The sequence below is a fragment of the Sinocyclocheilus rhinocerous genome, unplaced genomic scaffold (assembly GCF_001515625.1).
Source record: "Sinocyclocheilus rhinocerous isolate Xijiao unplaced genomic scaffold, SAMN03320098_v1.1 scaffold1907, whole genome shotgun sequence".
In the NCBI taxonomy this organism is placed as follows: domain Eukaryota; kingdom Metazoa; phylum Chordata; class Actinopteri; order Cypriniformes; family Cyprinidae; genus Sinocyclocheilus; species Sinocyclocheilus rhinocerous.
The window spans coordinates 48,391-59,800 of NW_015628766.1; the positions used below are offsets into that span (position 1 = coordinate 48,391).

General features: G+C 39.5%; 1 pseudogene; it reads left to right on the top strand.

Annotated features, from left to right (window-relative positions):
- Positions 1 to 205: 205 nt before the first annotated feature.
- LOC107738459 (patatin-like phospholipase domain-containing protein 4) overlaps positions 206 to 11,410 on the top strand; it is a 44,647-nt pseudogene continuing 33,442 nt past the window's right edge.

Here is an 11,410-nt window from a genome sequence, read left to right on the forward strand (position 1 = left end):
AGTTTATCAAATATGACGCGTCATGAAGATATTTAAAGTGTAGTCTTATACTTTTTTATATATATCAAGGGTATACAAGTAATGATGGACTGAACTGTGTGCCTCTCATTCAGAACTCTCCAAGCCAAACAACACACAGATATAACTTTTAATCTTTTAACTTCTCCAAAGTTAAAATATCTCTCATCAGATTACAGGTATGATGATGGTGGTGAATTTATCGTTTGCTGCGGCGGGATTTTTAGGAGCATATCGTCTGGGGGTAACAGAGGCGTTACTGAGACATGGAGATAAGCTGCTGTCCTCTTTAAAAGCCTGTGCTGGAGCTTCAGCTGGTGCTTTAGTGGACACAATAATGATCACTGCTCCTGATAAACTATAGGTAAAGCCATTCAGTTACATGTGAAAATATAACCTTATTCTGACCTGTAAACATGTGTAAAAGGAAAAGTGATCAAACTTAATTTTATTATATTTTAAATGACTTCTTGCTGACAAATAGGAAAAACCTAATGGTTTGAAGGATAGTGGAAATTATAATTAATTAGTATTTTAGGGCTGAACTGTGATCCTTAAATATAGACTATTGTATTTTTAGTCTATTGTATAGACTATTTGTATTCATTTATTTATTTTTCTGTAAGTCTATGTGAAAATATATGATAATCATTATTTTTGACACATTCAAAAAAAATAAGATGCATATAAGCATAAGCATAAAACAAGTATATTGTTTTATTTTTTTTAATTTCCAATTAGTGTTTTGTAATATCCTTTTAACTAACGAAACCTCATCTTCCTGGAGGTGACAAAAGCAAAACACAAGCAATAGCACAAAGCAGTGTTTGCAGTAGGTTAAATTTATTAAATCCTTTTATGTTTATTAAAGGGGTCATATGATGCTACATGCACTTTTACAAGTTGTTTGAACTGAAATGTGTGTTGGCAGTGTGTGTACACAACCACCCTAAAATGATAAAAATCCACCAAGTGGTTTTTTTTTTTAATCTGCTCAAATCTTTACCCCTTTTTCAAATCGAGCCGATCTCAGATGCCTGCCTGTGTGATGTAACAAAAACAGGCCCCTCCCACGATAGTTTGATTGACAGTAGCGTTTCAGCACAGACTGGACTGGCGTCTTACCTTAGACCCTCCCTGAGTGAGCTGAGCTGTCATCAGTCCGCCGGAGCAGATGTAGACAAGAATGACTCCTAAGCGATTGAGGTGTTCTGTTGTTGGATGTAATAATGAACATACCAGTCGTCATTTACTCCCGACATCTGAGCCATAAGTGTAAGGTTTTTTTAACGAATCTTTGCAAATCGCCTTTCCTAATAATGTGCTAATTAGCAAGTTTCACGATGAATGCGGCTAAAGTAAATAGTCCCTCAGAGAGCGGCTCAGAAGAGAGGGGCCGGGTCAGCAGAGCTCATTAACATTTAAAGGAAAATGCTACAAAACTGCATGCTCTGAAAAGAGCTGTTTTTGACAGGGTAAAAAAGGTGTTCCTCTTCAGGAACTCGAGCTGCGTCGGAAAACGCTAGGGGAACGCCTTCTGTGACCACGCTCTGAATCACATGTGAAGCTGAGCGGGACGTCACGGGCGGGTGACGTCATGATCAGGAAGCTATAAAAGCACATACGGCGGAGCCAGCGTCAGCTTTCTGTCATTCAGCGAAGCGCTCTGTGTGTGTCGGTCATGTTTATTGTTGTCTGTCAGTTGTGAAAAGTCTATAAGCTCCAGCTATGTCTAAGCTCATGCAAAGACAAAGCATTTCAAGGGCGAGAGCAAGCCACGTTATAGGTTGTGTGTTCCTCCCTGCCCACGTTATATCACGAGTGGGGATACACACAGCCTGTGCGTGGTTTGCTTGGGAGCGAAGCACAGTTGTTACTGCCTTCCTTCGCTCTCAGAGGGCTCTCTTTGAGGAGGGAGCCTTCACTAGCGTTCCTCGCGGTGCCGGCCCCGCTTTCGCCGAGGCGGAGCGGAGGCTGTGCCCGTGGGTTTCGCGTATGGATCTGCTTCCTAATCACGCGTCCGCTCTCGGGGTTTCGGAAGCCCGCGCTGCGGTCCTTCCCACCGGGGAGACTCTTTCTCCGAGAAGATTGATACGGAGGGCATCAAAGAGCTTGCCAGTTGCACAAGCATCAGTTCGGCAACGCATATATTACATCATTTCGGTTTTTGATGTGAATCTTACAACACCAGACCGTATTTACTCGTCTGGTTGTTTGATTGCATTTAATTAAATTGCATTTAATTCTGAGGAAAAAAAAATAAGTATTTGTCTGACTATGAGAAGTTAGATATACAGGGGCTCTTGGGTGGCCGTCCCCTGCCGGTGTGCCACTTCAGAGGCCTCCGGCCAGAGAAGCTTATGCTAAGGGGTGGATCAGGATGCTATTCCATAGCCTCGAGTCCTCTGATCTCCCCTCTCCTTTTGGGGTCAAGACTCACTCCTCCAGAAGTTGGCCTTCGGGACGGCGGGCCCCGCCTACTTTAGCCACTCCTATAGCTTCCTGGTCATGACGTCACCCGCCCGTGACGTCCCGCTCAGCTATTGGACTGATTTCACATGTGATTCAGAGCGTGGTCACAGAAGGCGCCAGACACCTAGCATTTTCCGATGCAGCGTCTCGTTCCTTCGAGGAACCAGGGTTACATATGTAACCTGAGACGTTTTTATACACTACCATTGAGAAATTTTAACCAAACTATCCTATGACCCCTTTAAAACATTCCATCCTTTTTGATAATATTCCATAAATCGCTATGATATTATTACAATTTCATGGTTAATGTGGTTAAAAATGCTTCCTTAAAATACAGCACAGACATATTTTTATTTTTATTTAGCAGTGTCCCTCATAGTGCTTTAAAAACAGACTGACTTGTATGTTAAACAGTATGTTCCCTGTCAAGCCAACAAATCTATAGAAAATACAGATTTCTCACAGTTGCATCACCAAGGCTCATACACATAAACTAACGAAGCTCTTTACCTATATGTTCTGGATTTGTGTTCTCATAGCATTGTAAGGAATTCACCTACAGGTTTGCCTGTAATGTAAGGAGTCAGAGGTTTGGAGCTGTGACACCAGGATATGACTTCATGCTTGAACTGAGGTTAATGTGGCTCTCAGACATAATTTTTTGATCGAACGAAAAATTATTCAGTGGGTTTTTGAAATTAACCCCAGTGGGCTTTTTGCTACTTTTTTTTTTTTTGCCATGCAGAATTTTAATCAGAAAGAGTGTCAAGGTAAGATATCCTACTCAGCTGTCTCTTTCACAACTTATATTCACCTCATTTGAAATCAAATTCAATTTCAAAATGGTGTTAGAATATTGCGATTGTACTGAGGCTGGATCAAAATGAAGAATTAACTCAAAAATGTTGCTACTGTTGTCATGCTTTGATGTTTTCCCTGTTACTGATGCAGTGAGTTTTAAATAAAATGCATTTGTAAAATAATTAAAGCTCTCCGTGGGTGTCCCGTGTCTTCAAATTGGCATTGTGGCAGCTTTTTATAATTGCTGTGAAATATCACTCTTGCTGAAGAGAGTGGGTGTTCTTCTGCCTGTATTATTATAGAAATTAATTTCATCTCACAGAGTTATCATATAAACAAACCATATAAACTATGTATGAAGGCAGAAAAAAAATAAAAAATAAAAACGACAGTTCATTACAAATAAATTAGTGAACAAGAAAAACTCAGAATAGTTCTCCCAACAATGAATTTGATTGATTGGAAAAAAACAAAACAAAAAACTCATTTAATTATTACGTCATTGTATGACTTTATTCTGTGGAACATCAAATGAGAATTGTATAATAATGCACTGGTCGCTTTTTTTCAATGCAATTACAATTAACGAGGATTAGAACTTCAAAAAGTATGTACTGTAAATGCAACATAAAGTATCAAAAGGTGTAAATCTAACTTTTACATGAAGCTCTATTTCATAAAATACACACACATACGTAGCAATGTACAATTCCTTAAGTCTGTCCCTTTATCCAATTTATTATATATTTTTTTCTGATATTGTGACAGCAGTTGTATTGCATAAATATTTATGTATATATGCTATCAGTCAAATTCATTTTACATTCATTTTTATTTTTCTATTCAGATTAAAATATTAGTTATATTCTATTATTAAGAGATTCAAATATTAATCCTGTCTTTCTATTAAGAGGTTAAAATATTAGTCCTTTTCACACTTATGTTCTAAATAGTTCTGTTTCATTAGGGTCTGAGCACTAATGATGCGAGGACCCTCTTGGAATTGCTCTTTCTTTTGCATCTTCTTCTTCTTCTTCTCCAAAGTGAGTCGCATTTTTGAGGGCCTAAACATGCTCGAAAACTCACAACTCACTTTGCACACGCATAAGAATTGGCAAAAATTTACATCTGATATGGGTTTCAGAATTGGGTGTGGCAAAATGGCTCAATTGCGCCACCTATAAAATTTCAACGAAGCGCCCCTCCCGCTATGTTTCACGTACGTGTACGAAATTCAGTACATGTAATGTCCCAATACCTACAAAAAAAGTATGTCGGAGCGAAGTCCTAGACAGGAAGTGAGCCATTTTGAATTTCCTCTACAATTTTTGTGCAGTTTTTGTTTTTTGAGTTTTCATTGAAGGGCGTGTCCATGGCCTTACATAGTTTGATGTTGCGCCATGAAACAGGAAGGTGCTGTAAGTCAGGCAAACAATGTCTAGTCTGCCCCAAACTTCACATGTTTGATAGGAGTCCTGAACACATGTCCATGGCTAGGGTGACCATACGTGCCATTTTCCCAGGACGCGTCCTTGCCAGGATTTATTTTGGCTTTGTTTTTTCCTGTTTTCATGCTTGCTGAAGGTAATGATCGAAAAGTAGTTTGACCAATAACATGCAGGCATTGTACATAATGGACCAATCATGGTGTGTGTGAGAAGGTGGGATCTAGAGTCAAAGCGATGCAATTACGCGTGCATAGGATGTGTGTTCGACTTAAAAGCAGCGCGGCTCAGATCGATCAGTGTTTGACATCAAAGTACCTCGAGAGCATTTTGAAAGCATAAGGAACCGTCTGTATGGTATTTTGATGTCATACACCGATCGGTCTGCACATGCAAACAAAGCCAAAACCTAGATATTTTAGGCAATATAGAAATCCTGGCCAGGACGCGTCCTGGGAAAATGGCACGTATGGTCACTCTAGTACATGCCCATATTCAGTTATAGTTATAGCGCCACCTGTTGGCAACAGGAAGTGACATGATTAACACTGTTTAACACTCGCAACATATTAAGTGTCAACAAGTGTTAAATAGACTAGAAATGTGCTAGAAACATGTTAAAACATGCTAGCAACACTTAGCTAAGTGCTAAAGCATGCTATTAATGCAATGAAAGAGGAAGTTGTTGTAACTCAGGCATGCAATGTCCAATCTGCCCCAAATTTAACATGCAACATGCTATAAACATGGTAAAACATGCTAGCAACACTTAGATAATTTGATAAAGCATGTTATTAATACAATGAAACAGGAAGTTGCTGTAACTCAGGCATGCAATGTCCAATCTGCCCCAAACTTAACATGTTTGATAAGAGTCCTGGCCTGAACACACCAACATGCCAATATTCAGTTATAGTCATAGTGCCACCTACTGTCAACAAGAAGTGACATGTTTAACACTGGCACTATTGGCAACACACTAACAATACTAGAAACATGCTCAAACATGTTAGCAACACTTACTAAGTGCTAAAGCATGCTATTAATGCCATGAAAAAGCAAGTTGCTGTAACTCAGGCATACAATGTCCAATCTGCCCCAAACTTGACATGTTTGATAAGAGTCCTGGCCTGAAGACATCTACATGCCCATATTAGGTTATAATCATAGCGCCACCTACTGGCAACAGGGAGTGACATGTTTAACACTGTGATGCACTATTAGCAGCATAGTAAAATATGCCATTGTGTGCTAAAGCATGCCATTAACCTCTTAAGACTCGGCAAAACATTTTAGGAAAAAAATTGTATTTTTTGATGTCTTTACATTGTTTAGAGCATTAAACATTTTTTTTAACAAATTAAAAAATGATATTTCATTCATAAGTTATGCTACGTCCTTGGTAGAGGACATCGGGACTCAATTTCTTTAAAAAAATAAGACATGAATGAACATGCATAGGCAAAAACAACTGATTTTTTTAAAATCACCAATACTTTTTTAGTTTTCAGGATTTTTTTTACCAAACTTTGTATAAAGATTATTCTCAACTATGTTATAACAGTGTAACGAATCATCCACTGAAGGTGAGTTGAAGTGAGAACCCAAGTGCAGTTTTATTTACAGTGATCCAAACAAGATACACAGACTTGACGAGGCATGAACAGACTTGACGAGGCATGAACAGACTTGACTTGACTTGACATGAACAGACTTGATGTGGCATGAACAGACTAGACTCACCGACAGCAGGTTACAACATAAATACACGACGAAGACTATGGGAACATGGCTACTTATAGCAAACAATACAGGTCACATGACAAGAACAAACCAATGGGAAACAAGACACATGACTAGGACTACCAATCAGAACATGACACATACACAAGGCAGAGATACATGAGGGCAAGGGAAGCATGACACTGACAGCATGAAACAATTACAAAATAAAAGACATGGAAAACATGAACATGAAACAAAACACCACATTACACTCACGCAAATTAAGTTACAGCCAGAATCCCCTCAGTTCAGTCATGATGAATGTTTAAGTGAATCCACGAATGTATTACAGTTTTTTACGATTGTTTACACACTAAAATAAAAATTTCCACAAGGAGAGGCCTTTGGAGCAGACTCATAGGCAGGAGAGGTCTCTGGGGCAGATTCATAGACAGGAGAGGCCTCTGAGGCAGATTCATGGATAGAAGAGGACTCTGGAGCGCAGTGTGCAGCCCACACGCTCAAAATGGCGACCGCCATCACAGGAAGGGCAGCAGAGTGTGGCATGACCTCGAAGATGGCGGGGCTTGAGAGCGCTGACGTTACCGGGATGCCTGCAGCTCGCACCGACATCAGAGGTGGGTCCATCACACTAGCAATCAGAAAACATGCAATATCCAATCTGCCCCAAATTTCTTGTTTGATAAGAGTCCTGGGCTGATGACATCTAAAGGCTAATATTTAGTTATAATCATAGTGCCACCAGCCGGCAACATGATATGTCATGTTTTACTCTCACTAAAATACGCAATGTCCAATCTGCACTAAAGTTCACATGTTTGATAAACGTCCTGGCCTGAAGACATCTACACACCAATATCAAATTATAGTCATAGCGGCATCAGCTGGCAGCAGGAAGTTTGGCACATATAAATGGCTTCGATATATTCCTCCTATATTTACCACTTTAACCCGCTGGAGTCGACGAACGCGCCGGCGCGTTTTGTGGCATTTTTTCCTGATAACGCTGAAATTAACTTAAATTACTCTGTCATTTTTTATCTTGCAGATAAGAGCAATACATCATTTGAATCTGTAAAGGGTCCACTTCTATTTGTGTACACTCATAACAACAACAGAACGCTGTGCTTTTGTAAAATAAAGAAAACAAACAGGGTGCGCTTTCTGCCGTTGCGGTCTCCGTGAACTTCTTCCTGAAACGCGTCACAAAAATTAACCAATACTCAGCGAATACTGAACACACAGACATGAAAAACATATCTATAGAAAGCTTGAAGTGTCTGCTTTTTTAAATGAAGTAATTGTCATTGTGTTTCATTTTCCCTGTGCCCATTTGCCTGTGCTCCCTTTGGTTATTAGTTGCTATGGTTTCTGATTAGCACATACCTGTTTCAGTCTGTGTATTTAAACTAGTTCTCTTTGCTCTGTATTCGGTCTTCTTTCTTATGTGAATTGTTACTGAGTATTCCTGAATTAAATATAGTTGAATTTGTATTCTTCATCGTGTGCTTCATTGCAGCCACCACAGCGTGACAGCCGTCTCTGCTGTCCATTGTTAGTTGAACCATCAGTAGTTTTCTCTGTGAACATCCAGAAAACTTCCAAAAAGGTTCATAAAATCTCAAGGTAATCAATGAACTGATCATTCTACCTCACATATTTTTGGGAATATGCAGGGATTAACTTCCCACTTCTTTCCACTGCAAAAGGCATTGCCCTGAACTGAACGTTCAAAATATCTTAAGCCATGTGCACCAGAACATCATGTGACTCAGGATATCATGTTACTCAGCCCACCATGTGTCACACTCCCTTCTCCTTGCAAAAAGCAAAACAATTAGGTTACAGGCTTATTGTTGAGGTCTGAAAATCCCAGGAATTCCTCTTTAAAAAGGTCTATTAATTTACGGTGGTGAATGTCTTCCAGGTCTTTTGCTGTGGGATAACAGGGTTTTAGTTGAGATCCATGTATAGTACGCAAACCCTCTCCTGTCTTTTCAATTACGACCCATCCGATGTATAATCCTATAAGGACTTTGGTGCAAGTTTGGCTGAGAACTTATTTTCTGCTTTAGAAAGGGAGTGAGAACGTAACCAAACCCTATCATTTTTTAATTCAAGATCAGGGCTCTGAACCGGTTCAAGGAACGAAAACGAAAACCGGAAACGAACGAAATTTTGACAGGAACAGAACCAGAAACAGAAACAAAATCAAATTGTATAGTTCCGAACAGAATCGAACATTTGAAATGGCTGTAGATGCAAAGTACTGGATTAACTTAAAGTGGCAGGAAAAAATAGTTTCTTACTCGTCACAGAAGTCAGTCAAAAGTCCGTAACAAAATGCGAGTTTAATCAAAACACAAAATTACAAAATCCAGTTGGTTCGAACTACAGTAGTCCTTGTGGAAATCCAATTTTTTTTTGAATTTCCTTTTCAGAAATTGAGCGCGCAGAGAAGCAACAACATAGTTGTTGGGAAAAACTACATCCCTTTTCTTCAATGGAAGGTCAATGCAGTAATGTCCATCAACAAGCTCTATGGACTGTGATACTGACTCCATAAACTGCCTATCCTCTATGGACATTTCCAATTTTTCAGCTTGCTTACACTCAGGAAAATCATAACTCATTTGCTGTTGAATTAGGTTCTCCAGACTTACCACTGAAATCCTGTTTGCCATCACCTGTGGCCATCCTGTGTCTCTGTTAGTTTGGATGTTCTCTCTCTCCAAAGGTCCATTTACAATCCAGCCCAGGATGGTCTTGACAGCAAAAGGTCCATCTCCTCTACTGTTGATAACTTTCCAAGGCTCAAGAATCTTGGGTACATTTGTTCCTATTAGTAAGCCAATACCTGCATCAATCTGAGGAAGACGCACCTCTTCAAGGTACTTCCATTTCTTAATATCCTTCTGTTGCGGAATGTTTTCTCTTTTAACTGGAATCTCCTTTTGTGAGAAAACTTGAGGGAGATCCACAAAATTATTCTCATTCAGTCCACTTATTTCCAGCTCAGTGAAAACGTGTGTACTAACAGACCTTTCCTGTCCCATAGTACACAGCAGGATGTTTGTTTTCCTACCAGTTAGCCTTAGTTCCTTCATTAGCTGTTCTGTGCAAAATGTCGCAGAACTTCCCGGGTCTAAGAAGGCGTAGGTCATAACCTCATGATTGCCCTTTTTGGACTTAACTCTGACTGGTACAATGGCCAACGAGCACACTAAATTACCAGCCCCAGTACAGCCACAAGTTTCGCTGGTTACGGTACATGACTCGGTGATAGTTGTGGAGCTTTCTCCATCCTGAAATCTTGGAAGTGCTGGCTTCCTTTCTGGGAGATGAAGGATGGTTGGATGCTTTAGTGAGCATTTCTGACAAGTAATTCTTTGCAAAGTTCAATAATATCCAAAGTCCAATAATATCCCCAAAACGTACAAAAAAAAAACGGTGAAAGTTCACCAAAGTCCGAACAGATAATCCGTAGTGTGTGTAATCCAAACGCCATCAAAGGATCTCAGCCGTGATAGAGAAAGTTACAGAAGTTATACTTTAGGTCATTACTTGCAAATCAACACTCTAAGCAAACAGTTGTTATATACAAATTATTGACATATAAAATTGGCTCTTACAATGGCCATTAACATGTTAATAACGTTATTTTATCGTTCCATTTAATATTTGAAATTTGCTGTCAACCAATCACCTAAATATATTTCACTTAAATCATTGAAAGATTAACGAAACGTAAGAAAAAAATGTGCTGAGTTACGGTTCATTGTGACGCATTCCAAAGTTCTTGGAAAGGAAAATGAGACAGCGGAAAGTAGTTTTCTTTATTTTGCAAAAGCTTTAGTTTTATTTATTTTGTATAAGCTTAACAGCTTTGAATAATGTCTTGCTTCTATCTGTATAACCAACCAGCGTTGGTATGACTTCGGGCCGGTGCCTCAGGCGCACACACAACATATTTTTGCTACACTGCAGCCTGTTCAATATCAAAATAAAATACAGTTAAAGAAACAAATAAAAAGTTACACTGCTCCGTTGTACAAAATTTGTTGCATTCAGCGTGACCGCGCCTCACTTGGTGGTGTGAGACTGATTTATATAGTGTGTGTTATTGGTAGCAGCTGTGTGTGATCGGTTTTAGGTGAGCTTGTGATTAGTGCAATGGAGCATGGGAAATGTAGTACAGGGTGATGTGTAACAGTCTGTGTAGTGTGAGAGTCCATGTGGAAACAAATAAAAAGTTACACTGCTCCGTTGTACAAAATTTGTTGCATTCAGCGTGACCGCGCCTCACTGTGCTGATATAGCCGATGTGAAGGATGATGTTTTACGTCGATGAAAGTACAAAGCCTATATAATAAATAGTATTTTAGCATCCAGATACGTTGCGAATATGGAAACATTTGGATTCGTGCCGAATGAGAGAGGTAGGCATCAGTTTCACCTTAAATTAATTTGTTTTTGGATTTACGTTTTTATAGCTTAAACTTTAGAGTATTTGTTTTGGAGAGAAACTAATAACTTTGTTTATAATGTTTGTAAACATTTTGCTTTAGCCTACAGGCATTTTAGCCTTCATTATTTCGGAATGTAGGCTAATAGGGCTAATAAAATGTGGCGTGAGTCGCGACTTATGTTTTTTTTTTTACTCTCAAAACCCAATCTTATACAAGTGTTTTTTTTAACAATGCATCTGTTACAGGGTGAGTGAGACGTGAGACGTGCGGATCCATCTGCAGGCTTTTATTAGACAGAGACGTGGTCATAACAGGCATGGGTCAAACAATGGCAAACAGGTATATTGAGGGCAAGACACAAGAGTAGTCCAGTAAACGGGCGTGGTCGATCTCCGGCGAACGTAATCCTGAGGGCGAGGCACACGGAGAATCCACAAGACGAGCTAGAGTCCAGGC